Consider the following 13,086-nt stretch of genomic DNA (forward strand, 5'->3'; position numbering starts at 1 on the left):
TAGCATCAGCTGGCAGAGTACATAGGATTCTCTCAGATAAGATTGTAGAAATTTGTCCCACTTGCTTCTCCAAGTTTCGCATCCCTGTGCCAAGTTCTTTGATAGCTGCACTATGAGTATCTAACCTCTCATCTGTCTTGACAATAAAAGACTTCATCAGATCTTCTAGCCCGGGCTGATTGGATTTTTGAGGTTGAAAGTGCTGCCTTTGCTTATTTTGAAAGCTTAAAGCTAACTATCCCTATAATCTGGAGTTGTTTTGTTGCCATGCATTTGCAGTACCCCCAGGTGAACTCCATAAAAAACCGAGGTGCTTCTAACCCATTGCATTGAAGTTATAATTCCCCACAGCATTTACTTCCTCAAATGAGGCCTGACACTCATGAGTAGGGTTTTCTCTTCCACATACATCACAAGCTTCGTTATTCTCACTTTGTATTGAAGCTAAGGTCAGCTTCCTTATCTCTTTCGCCATGGAATCAAGTTGTACCTGCACAGATGTGTTAGCATCAACCTGGTGAACACCATTCACCCTTCTTCTTTCAGCACTTTCAGAGGGCCACTGATTTGCATCTTCAGTCAATTCATCAAGAATAGTGACTATTTTCTCTGGCGTCTTTATCATCAAAGGGCCTCAAACTGCATTACTCAATGTTATACGTGAGGTCGGTGTCAAACCATCCCAAAAATCTTGGAGTTGCATCCAGAGTTCAATTCCGCTATGTTGACACTTTCGAACTAATTCCTTGAACCTCTCCTACGCTTCAAAAACAATTTCAGTCTCTTTCTGGCAGAAGTTATGGATTTTACTTCTAAACTCGCCCGTCTTAGCTGAGGAGAAATATTTATCAAGAAATTTTCTGGTCATCTCCTCCTATGATCTAATTGAACCCTGGGGCAAGCTTCTAAGCCACTGCTTTGCATCATCTTTGAGTGTGAAGGGTAATGCCCTTAAGTAAATTACATCTTGTGAAACACCATTGTAATGGAAGGTGTTTATAATCTCCTCGAAGTCCATCAAATATGCATTTGGATCTTCGTTTGGCTTTCCTCTGAAGACACAACAATTCTGAAGAGTTTGGAGCAACCCTTGCTTCAATTCGAAATTGTTCGCCGCCACTGAAGGTGGTCTAACACTTGATAAGCCTTGGTTGTAGACCGGTCTAGCATAATCGCCAAGTGGTCTCCCAGCACCCAAAGGTTGATTCGGAACAATTCTCTGAGCCCTCTCCTCCTCATAAAAAAGTTGTGTATCCGAAGATTTATTTTCTCGGCATCCCTTGCAGATTTTTCTCTTTGCTGGGCTGCCTCTCTTGCTGCCAAATCAACATTATCATCATCTCCTACCATAATTTCTTTGGTTGAGGATTGCTTAACCTTCTCTAAATTCTCATGGAGATTTCTTTCCTTCCTCAGTTGTCGCAGTTGTTTCTCGATTTTCGGTTCATATGGTAGCACTTCCTTCCTAGAAGATTGAGTCATGCACCAACTTAACCTGCAGCATGCGCACGGTCAAAGAACACCAAGCGTAAAAAGGAAAAAATAAAATAAAATAAAAGAAAAATTCCTGAATTAACACTACAAACTATTTCAAACACTATTGATTGCCAATCCCCGGCAACGGCGCCAAAATTTTGATGCGCGCAAAACACATACTTAAATATGCTCGCTAGTCGAATATAGTATAATATAATATCGTATCCGCATGGACTGGAGTTAAATAGTATTTTCGTAGTTTATAGCTTGGTTGCTATCCAAGATGATCAACAGTTGAGAATTATGTTAAAAACTAAAATTAACTAAGAATCTTGAGCTAATTGACTATGACAATCGCAACGAACGTAAACAAGGAAGATATCAATGGGAGAAAATAGGGGTTGATTGGATAGGTGCAAGATAATTGTCTAGGATTTAACTCTAGTTAATTCACTTCTAATGTTCAAGTAAGTCTCTCGAATTCACTCAAGTATTAGTTCAAATGCTTAGTAGAAACTCCTCTCTCGATTAAGTCTCAACCTCACAATATGAACCAATTTAAGCTCGATGATGATATGTAAGAGTTCGTAGTGGATTGGTCTTTAGGAGAACTCCTCTCTCGATTATCCTCCTAACTAGGTCTAAACAATAATTCAACTAGCCTCTTTCGATTACTAAGAAGAATTAACGAATCCAACCAACAAGATAATGCAAAGATATCATAAGTATGCCTCTCTAAATTACATGAACATGTGAATAGAGATGAAATAATTAAATTACCCAAAATGATTCAATGCATAAAAACTAGAGTTAATATCCATAAATAAATATAAATACATTAAATCCATCAATCCCTAAAGAGAACTACTCCATGGATATGGAGTACTTCATCACAAATATAAAGAAAAACATAAAACGATCCAAACTCTTATTTTGAGTGAGGATTGAATGATGAATCCCTTGTGCTTTCGCTTCTCCACCTTGTTTCTAACCTCCTTATGTCTTAGATGTGTCAAAAGTCCATAAAATAATATTTTTACATGTATTTATACTAAGAAGGGTTGGGCCCAGATGAAAATACCTTTTCCTGCGCAAACTGGGATAATAACTCTATAAATATTGCACAGACGTGTCGCATGGGGCAACGTGCCACGCGAGGCGATTGTGATAAATTTCAGAGAGCTTGTTCTGATAGGATTCGGGAAACGTGGGAAGCCGTGGCGCGCCACGCGCCTCCCTACGCGCTGCGGCTTTAGGAGTTTCTCTGAGTACGGATGTTTCTTGCTTTTTAGCTACCCCGACGTGGTTCTCGACCCCCAAACGTGATCCCGGCTTATTCCCTTGGGCTTTTACTCAGACTTCAAAGCTCCAAATCACTTGAATTCATTCCATAACATCTACATAGCTCGTAATCACTCCTACAAGGCATAAAATACACAATTAGTGCAAAATACTAGCGATTAAAGCTCAAACTCAATTAAAGTGCAGTAAATTGAGGTGTAATAAGCGACTAAAATATGAGATTATAGTCTACCATCATGTTTGCCTCTTTTTCCGAATTCGTTATGTATATTTGCCTCCCTATAGTTATATTTGTTCACTTTATCATGCTTGATGTTGATGCACATGTGTTTATTGAGCACGAGCATTTGGCTCAATGGATATTCCACGTAAATTGATATGATTTCATCGGGTTGTGCTCCTCAACTGTAGTGTGTGGGATCGGGTTGCATGCGGTAACGGTACTGTGATTATATGTGATTCCTTATGCTTATTTCATATGTTTTGCTTCTACTTTGTGGAAATAGTTCAAAGGAAGATGTCAATACTACCCTGCATATTTAACTTTCTTGATAGCCTTCTTAATTGACCCTCTTACTATTATCTATAATATCTAAGTTATTACTTGTTTGGTGTACGGACCACGTCGTGTGGTGCTCTATGTGGCTTTGGTGCGACTTGTCTGTTGGGATGCATATATTGGGTGAAATAAGGTTTCTGACTATATTATTTGCACTATCGTATTGGGATAAGGAATGTGTGGAAGAATAATTTTATATTACCGCTCAGAATTTGGCAATGGTCCTGGTCGGATGAGGGAGCTCCTCGACTTATTGATTTCATAGTGGTTAAGATTTTGTGCAAGAATCCCTTATCATTAGCAGCGTTAAAAATTTTCAAAATGAGGTTTCATTTGATGTAAAGTATATTGCCGGTATTAAATTTGGTAAAGAGCAGTTATTGTGGTCGGAAGTTATTGTTGTAAGTGCATGACTTAAGTGGCACATCGTGTGGTTTGATCTTAGTAGTGTATTTATGGCTTGATGCAGTTTGTTGGGATGGATATAGTGCATATGTACAAGGATCAGATCTTATAATGGATTTCAGATGTTTGAGACTGAGTTTTAATATTTATGGACTAAGGTTCAAGTAAGGATCTTCAGCTAGGTTGTGTTGTTGGGCTCATATGGATTGGAGTGACGTGGGATCACCCATGGCCATGTGCAAGGTGTGTTTATGCAGTGATGGCTTTGGAATGACTCTTGGCACGTTCGAGGATGAATGTATGTTTAGGTGGGGGAGAATATAATGACTCGACCAGTCGTTTTGAGCATTTGTATTCTGTTCGGTGGTTTAAGGTCATCAGTAGCTTCATGTGTTGTATTACGACTTATGCGTATCGTCGGTTTTAGTTTTTGAGTGGTTCGAGATTGTTTTGGAAGAATGATTGTTAATATGAAAGCTTTAAGATGAAAGGGTTGACAGAGTTTGACTTTTATGAATTTGACCTCAGATTGGAGTTTTTATGGTTTCGTTAGGTGCGGATGGTGATTTTGGATTTCGACGTATGTCCGGATTTGCATTTGGATGTTTCTAGAAGGTTTTAGCTCTATGTGGAAAAGGTTGGCAATTTGAAGGATTGGAAAGTTCATAGGTTTGAACCGAAGTTGACTTCGGAGTTATCGGGCTCGAATTATTTTTTTGAAAGACGGTTCATTGTATCATTTGGAACTTGTGTGCAAAATTTGAGGTAATTCCGAGTTGTTTAGAGGTGTTCGGCATAGGTTTGGAATTTGGAAATTCTAAATAGTTCAGTAAGCTTGAATTGAGGTGTGATTCGTAGTTTTGATGTTATGTTACGGGATTTGAGGTCTCAAATAGGTCTGTGTTATGTTTTGATGGGGTCCCGAGGGGCTCGGTGTGTTTTGGATCATTGGTAGAGAGACTACTGTGAAAATATTTGAGGTGATTCCGAGTTTAGAAGTGTTCGGCGTAAGTTTGGAATTTTGAAATTTGAAATAGTTCATAAAGCTTGAATTGAGGTGAGATTCATAGTTTTGATGTTATGTTGTGGGATTTGAGGCCTCAAGTAGGTCCGTGTTATATTTTGGGACTTGTTGATATGATTCGACGGGGTCCCGAGGGGCTCGGGTTTGTTTTTGATCATTGGTTGAGAGACTAGCTAAGTTAAGGAATTTGGAGTTTGAACATGGTCACTATCGGGTCAAGACGACCTCTTTTCGGTGTTTTGAGTGCGCGAACAGGTCCATAGCGTATTTTATGATTGAAATGCATATATGGTTTGTGTCCGGGAGGTTCAGGATGATTTTCTAGGGGTTTCGGATAATTTCGGTGAAGTTTGGAATTGATGGTGCTGGTACTTCGCAATTGCGAACTTTTTGTTGCAATTGCGAACTCTGCATTTGCGAAAGTTTGGTCACAATTGCGAACATGTGGTCACAATTGCGAACTTTTGGTCGCAAATGCATCATCTGCAGCTGGGTTAAGAGTTGGAATTTCTAGATTTTAGCCCATTCTTTCATATTTTTAACCCTTGACTCGGTGAGAGGTAATATTTGGAGAGAATTTTCACATCTAACTATTGGGTAAGTGATTTTGACTCAATTTCTAAATTTTATCTTGATTGCTTATGGATTTAACTTCTAAATCATGAGACTTGAAGAGAAATTTTGAGGATTTTTGACTATGTTTTAAAAATATAAATTTGAGATTTGAGAGTCGAATTGGACTCGGATTTGAAAACCAAATACATATTTGGACTCGTGAGGCTATGAGTAGTCAAGATCTACCCTTCTACTCGGGTTTTGATAGTGCGGGACTGGGGATGACTTTTGTTGACTTTTGGGGAATTGTGTAAGGATCCTAACTTTATTAATCGGAATTGGTTTCTCTTGCATTATTTGATATTGTTAAGTCATTTTTTGATAGATTTGAGTCTAGCAGAGGTGAATTTTAAGGGAAAGGCTATTTTGAGTGTTGAATTGGCCTAATGTACTTGCCTAGCTTTGGTTGAGGGAACATTTCCTAATAAAATGATATTGTGGGGGTGATGTATATGCGAGGTGACGAGCATATATGCATCTGCGAGGGGGAAATTATATTCTCCTCTGTACCTTGATGAATTTTGTGATTCTTTTGCCTTAGGTTTTACCTGATTTCTGTGATAATATGAGTACGGATGTCAAAACTAGAGATCGTGCTTTAGGCTATTACTGTTTGATTAATTTGATGGACTCTTTGTGAAACCGTTGAAGTGCAAATTTGTTCGTAACTATACTAAATCATGAATACATCGCTACGACTGTTATCCTTGAGATACTTGGGTTCCACACTTGAGTTGAAGATCACTTTTGAGATTTGTTGAGACACTTGAGCAACGGGGTTCTTGAAGTCTATTGAATTATTTAATTGTGCAAGAGTTGTGATTCTCGTTCATGTGGTGTATATTGCTTAACCACTCTTCTTGATGTTATCTATGTTTACTACCTTGTTTTTTGTTGATGTATATATATGCTTGGTGAGAAAGAGTGTAAAGCACGAAGGGTGATGTTGTGCCATTGTTATACATTATCATGTGAGGAAGAGTGTAAAGCACGAAGGGCGATGCCGTTCCATTTCATATACATTATTATGCACGAAGGATAACACCGGGCTATTTCATTTACATTATCATATGAGGACGAGAGTAAAAGCACGAAGGGTGATGTGGTGCCATTGCATTAACATTATCATGTGAGGACGAGAGTAAAAGCACGAAGGGTGATGTCGTGCCATTGCATTAACATTATCATGTGAGGACAAGAGTAAAAGCATAAAGGGTGATGTCGTGCCACGATTTTTATATTATCATGTGTTCATGGCGCGAAGGGTTTTTCCGTGCATGCGAGGATGAAAGACATACATTATATTGTGATATTGTTTCCTTGCGTATATGTTTATACTTTTATCCAGAGTTGTTACTGTTGCACCTATATTTTCTATGATGCTTGTGGTTGTCACGTCTTTGCCTTTTTCCTTATCTGCTACTGTTCTATCCATACCTTCTATTTGTTAATTATTGTTATGTTCATGTCTACCTTCTTTTTTGGTATATGTACATAGGCCTTTTGCACATTTGTTGTGATCTCATCTAAACCTTCTACTTCACTAGCTGTTGAAATCTATGTTTTTCTACCTTACTTGTTGTCACTACTTTTGTGCCTCCCATCTCGTCTGTTACCGTTTTCCATATTCTTCTGACTTGTTTATTACTATGATATGTGTACTTTCTACTCCGTAGTTACTATTATTGGCATTCCTTCTACCTAGATAGTACTGTTATATATATGCTTGATGAGGATAAGATAAATGCACGAAGGATGTTGTCGAGCCATTTGATTTGACATACACACAAGTATTTGGTGAGGATGAGATAAATGCTCGAAGGGTGTTATCGTTCCATTTGATTTGTTATCTTGAACACATTCCTCTCATTATGAAAATTTGTGGGTTTACTATGTTGACTAGTGGTTATTGTTTCAACCACATGACATGAGCTGTTAGAGAAGGTTTGGTTGTGATATGAGGAACTTAATCGTATTTCTTTTAGCTAATCATTTACTACTTCTTGTACCTATTCCTGTAATCTACTTTGTTATTTCTAGTATTGTTTCTATTACAAATTTAACAGCACAAGTTATACTAGTGAGCATCTTTGACCTAGAAACCTCGTCACTACTTCACCGAGGTTAGTCAAGATACATATAGGGTACATAGGGTCGGTTGTACTCATACTACACTTTTACGCCTTCTGTGTATATCTTGGAGTTGCTCACCTATGGAAGACAGAGCCTTGCATTGAAGGCATACCTGTGTTCCATATCGAGCTACCTCTTGTTCATGGTAGTTTAGCTTTCATCTCCATTTATGTAAACTTCAAACAGATATTAGATTTATTCTTCATATACGCTTTCTAAATATGAATCATAGGGGCTCATGACTTGTACTACTAGTCCTTGGGGTAGTTGTATTGAAATTGGTTTTAGCTTCTTTTATATATATTGTTGATTTCACAATTTAGTTGTAACTTATATTGTCTAGCATCCCTAACGGATTGGGTTAGGTGCCATCACGACATAGTGGGATTTTGGGTCATGACAGGTCCAGTCAGTGATTATAGACTTATTGGTGTGATTGGATGGGGTCCCGGGTAACTCGGGTGAGTTTTGGACCACCCTGAGCATTTTTGAAAGTTGCAGATATTTGCTGGTGTCAGGCCCTTTTTCGTGATCGTGGAGGTTGGATCATGATCACGGAGTGCTTTTGAGTTGGGGAGGATTTTTCTTCCCCGCCTTCGCAACTTTGAGGAGGCGTTCGCGATGAGTGAAGAATAATGGCTTGCGCATTCATGAAGGAGTGGAGGCTGGGGATGGTCATGTGCTTGGGCTTCGAGTTCGCGGGAAGGGAACGCAATTCGCATTGACCTATGGAGTTGTTCATCATGTTGGGGTGCTGAGGGTCACGTTCGTGAAGGTTACCACTAGGCATACTTATAAGTGATGTAATTTCGCAATCATACCCATTCTCTCATATTTTGAACCCTAGACTTCGAGAGGTGGAGATTTGTCATGAACCCAAAATTCCACCAATGGTCATAATGGCACCTAACCTCTAAGACTAGGTAAGCCAATCACACAATAATAAAAAATATTTTAATATGACATAATAATTCATAATTTTAAAGCTGCGAAGTAAAATTTCAATAAAGCCAAAACATGAGTACACAAGCCAAACTTCCCAAAATCAGGTAATACAGAGTCATGGGCTCTAAATAGAATACCTAGCGAGTCTCAATAAGTACAATATTTCTTGAAAGAAAATACAACAGTATAAAATAAAAGATGGGGACTCCAAGGATCAGTGGCATCTATGCAGCACTACCTTGAATCCTCTCGATATGTCACAAGCTCACTCACGAGGTGTGCTACCTCCAGCATCTGGATTTGCACAAAAATGTACAGAAGTGTAGTACGAGTACACTAAAATCTATACCCAGTAAGTATCAAGATTAATCTCGGTGAAGTATGACGAGGTCCAAGTCATGTGATACTCACTAGTTAAAGAACCTATACAATATATATTAAAAACTGGCTACAAAAATATATATAAAGGAGTACAATATCAACAATCTTGTTAAGGCAGGTGATAAAAACTCAACGTAGAAAAATCCATTTTTGATAAACAAATCATCAAGTAGAAACAGAGGCATATGTCACCTCATACTCCATATTTCGTCACAATAACAATATCTACCCTTATCGCTTCGTAGTAAAAATATCCACCCTTATCACTCCGTAGTAATAATATCCACCCTTATCACACCGTAATAATAATATTAACCATTATCGCTCCGTAATAACAATACTCACCCTTATCGCTCTATAATATCGATATCTACCCTTATGGTTCTGTACCCCAACACAATAACAATATCACTCACAATCGCACGGCAGAAACCTCATGCCAACACCCCAATTAATCCGCCCAACAAGTCCACATGTGTCATAATCACAAAAATGCAAGATAACAAATTATCATCAAGAGGCATATCCTCATAACTCATCAATAAAGTGAACAAGGACATGATAATAATTAAAATGCGGATTGGGGCTCAACATATGAAGAATGACTACGGCTAAATCAATTTAGCAATGATTTCACAAATGCCCATCTTGGCCAATTAGGAAATTATAATCCTAAAACATGATCTCTCGCATGAAAGAATAAGCTCGCGTAGTCATACAATGAATTATACATGTATCTGTCACGACCCAAAATCTCACATGTCGTGATGGCGCCTATCGCAATACTAGGCAAGCCGACAACTCACAAATAATCATGCATATTTAATTTAAAACATACTTAAATAAGCTTAAATAGTGAAAATCTCTTAATAACTGATAAGAAAATACCACAACTCAATACAAAATCCCCCAAAATTCGGGTGTCACTAAGTACATGAGCATCTAAATGATAACATAGTCTCACTGCTAAATCACTGTCTAGAAAGTTAGAACAGTAACTAACAAGTGCAGAGTGTAGTATGAGTACAACCTACCCAATGTACTCAATAGGTAACAAGACTAACCTTGGGCTGAAAGCAGTGACGAGATTAGAAAGGTACAGTCCAAATCCAGAATACAACAGTATAGATATGGCAGGAAATACGACAGTAATATCTCAAAGAAACTCATAACGAGATACTACACAATACAGAAATGTAGACATGCTTTCAAGTTCAACAGTTTAAGCTCAACACAGATGAAATATGTCGAGTATGACTGACATGAGAAATGTTACATCTTTATATCTACATGTCAAATAAACATGTCACATGTAATGCATCGTAATGATAACCTCACGTACTCCCTTTCTCAGAGTACTCAATCTGACTGTCTCACCTCTCACTCATCCCACTCAGTCACTTAGCACTGTACTGTACCTGCGCTCACTACTAGTATGTTAGACTCCGGAGGGGCGGATCCTGCCCAATCGCTAATATAAAGCCAATCTCGCTTGCTACGGTGTGCAGCCCGATCCCATAATAATAAAGCAAAAAAGTTCTGCTGCGGCGTGCAACCCGATCCATATATATATATATATATATATAAAGCCAAGAAGGCTTACTGCGACGTGCAGCCCGATCCACAACCTCTCTTACAACACGGCTCTCAGGCCCCAACTCAGTCATCAATCTCTCCAGTTTCTCAGGCTCACAAATCTCATGCCAATAAGCTCAAACAATGATATATGATACAACAATAAATAGTAACAAAGACTGAGATATGACATGCAAATGATGGATGTGACTGAGTACAAAATTGCCATTTAAGCAAATAATTCAACAGCATAAAGGACCCTAGTGGGACTTAACAGGATAAACATATATCCTAGATATGATTTCTAACATGGATTGCAACTCAATTACTCTAACACATAGGGATCACATGAATAGCAGCAAGGTTTGATGACTACACGGTACCACATAATCGACCAGGTCATAATTACCACGGTGGACGCCCACACGCATGTCGCCTAGCATGTGCGTCACCTCAACACCAACAACATAACACGTACTTCGGGGATTCATACACTGAGAACCAAGTTTAAAACTGTTACTTACCTCAAACTGTGCAAATCCCTACTCCAACAAGCCTTTGCCTCACGAATCGGCCTCCAAACAACCCGAATCTAGCCACAACAACTTAATAAAATAAATACAATCTATATGAATCAATTCCTTATAATAAAGCTAGGTTCTTTAACAAAAGTCGAAAAGTCAACCCCGGGCCCACGTCTCGGAATCTAAAAAAATTAATAAAATCCAAACACCCATTAAACCACGAGTCCAACCATGCCAAAATTACCAAATTCCGACACCAAATCATCACTCAAACCCCCAAATCATACTCGCCAATCCATAGTCCAAAATTCCACCTTAAGAACACATAATCTAGGTGGGAAATTCAATGGGTATTCAATATTAATAGATAAAAATGACCAAAAATTGCATACCTCATGAAATCTAGTGAAAACCCCTTAAAAATCGCCTCAATCCGAGCTCCTAAAGTTCAACAAAGAAGAAATTACTCTAGCACTAGTTTATATCACTTCTGCCAGCGAAACCGCACCTGCGGCCAAGAATTTTGCATCTGCATAACTGCTTCTGTAGTCGCACGTCTGCTTATGCAAAGAACAAGAGACACCCAACCTCACCCACTGTGGTCCCCTCTTCGCACCTGCGGGACCGCATCTGCAGACAAACTCAATGCTTCTGTGTTCCCAGCCACACTGCCCAGCTACGCTTTTGTGGAACACATCACGTAGGAGCGCGTCCGCTTCTGCGATTTTCTCCTCCGCACTTGCGCTTCCCAGCTTCCTTCTTCCTTTTCGCACATGTGCGCACCTAGCCGCTTCTACGGCTCTTCACCTGCGGCCAATCCTTCCGCAGGTGGGATGACACCAGACCTGAAGCATTTCAGCATAACTCTTAAGTCAAATTTCGATCTGTTAACCATCTGAAATCCATCTGAGGCCCCTGGGACCTCAACGAAACATACCAAAAGGTCCTAAAACACGATACGAACTTAGTCGAGGCCTCAAATCATATCAAACAACATAAAAAATATGTATGCGCCCCAATTTAAGCCTATTGTAACTAATGAATTTCCAACTTTTACAATCGATGTCGAAACCTATCAAGTCAACTCCGATTGACCAAACATTTTGCACACAAGTCATAAATGGCACAACGGACCTATTCTAACTTCCAAAACAAAATACCAAGCCTGGTAACCCCAAAGTCAACTCTCGGTCAACCCTCTCAACTCTCCAAGCTTCAATTTTCCCAACTTTCGCCAATTTAAGCTAGAATCATCTATGAACCTCCAAATCGATATCCGGACACCCTCTTAAGTCCAAAATCACTATACGGAGCTATCATAAACATCGTTCCAGAGTCATTTACACATAAATCAACATCCGATCAACTCTTTCAACTTAGGCTTCTAACCTTGGGACTAAATGTCCCAACTCATTCCGAAATATCTCAGGAACCAACCGACCACTCAGGCATGTCACATAACAACAAGTGAGGAAGGTTCATTAATAGTCGTGAATATATAAATAAATCGACATAATCTTTGATTGTACGTGATTGGCTATTACTACCATAACCATTATCAATTACTCAAGTAACGGATAATCAATGTAATAAATATTAGTAACGACTGAGAATTAAGTAGGGAAAAACAATTACATATTGTACCCTTATATAAACCCCCCTTACCATATCTTGTACAATCATCAAGGAATTCACGAAATCATACTGTCAATCACTTCACTTTTATTCTCTGCTATTTGTAGAATCTTGTTCTCTCTTCTTGGAAGGAAGCTGCGATTATCAATAACATTTTTCTTTCCTTATTCTCTCAATATTTTATCTTCATTATTTATTATTCATCTATATAAGGAAAAGTGAAGTAAAATTGGTTATTAGATACCCTAATTATTCTATTATTTGCTTTGACCACCAAAACTATTTTATTATTAAAACAATCACTCACAACCAGGTAAGACAGAAGCTATTATTTACATCCCATGGCAATTTGCTATTTTGTAAGTGTAGTGGTGAGATATACAATCAGATAAATTTAGATAGATCTTTAAAGAGTTACATTATACATTAATAGGTTTCCATCGGTGGTAGATTCAGGAACCAACCGACCACTCAGGCATGTCACATAACAACAAGTGAGCATAGAATAAGAA

General features: G+C 38.6%; 1 non-coding gene across 1 annotated transcript; it reads left to right on the forward strand.

Annotated features, from left to right (window-relative positions):
• Positions 1 to 716: 716 nt before the first annotated feature.
• On the forward strand, positions 717 to 820 carry LOC117276088 (small nucleolar RNA R71). The gene has a single exon (XR_004506309.1). It is a non-coding gene; the product is annotated as a small nucleolar RNA R71 (small nucleolar RNA).
• Positions 821 to 13,086: the final 12,266 nt, after the last annotated feature.

Source organism: Nicotiana tomentosiformis, chromosome 8 (genome assembly GCF_000390325.3).
Source record: "Nicotiana tomentosiformis chromosome 8, ASM39032v3, whole genome shotgun sequence".
In the NCBI taxonomy this organism is placed as follows: domain Eukaryota; kingdom Viridiplantae; phylum Streptophyta; class Magnoliopsida; order Solanales; family Solanaceae; genus Nicotiana; species Nicotiana tomentosiformis.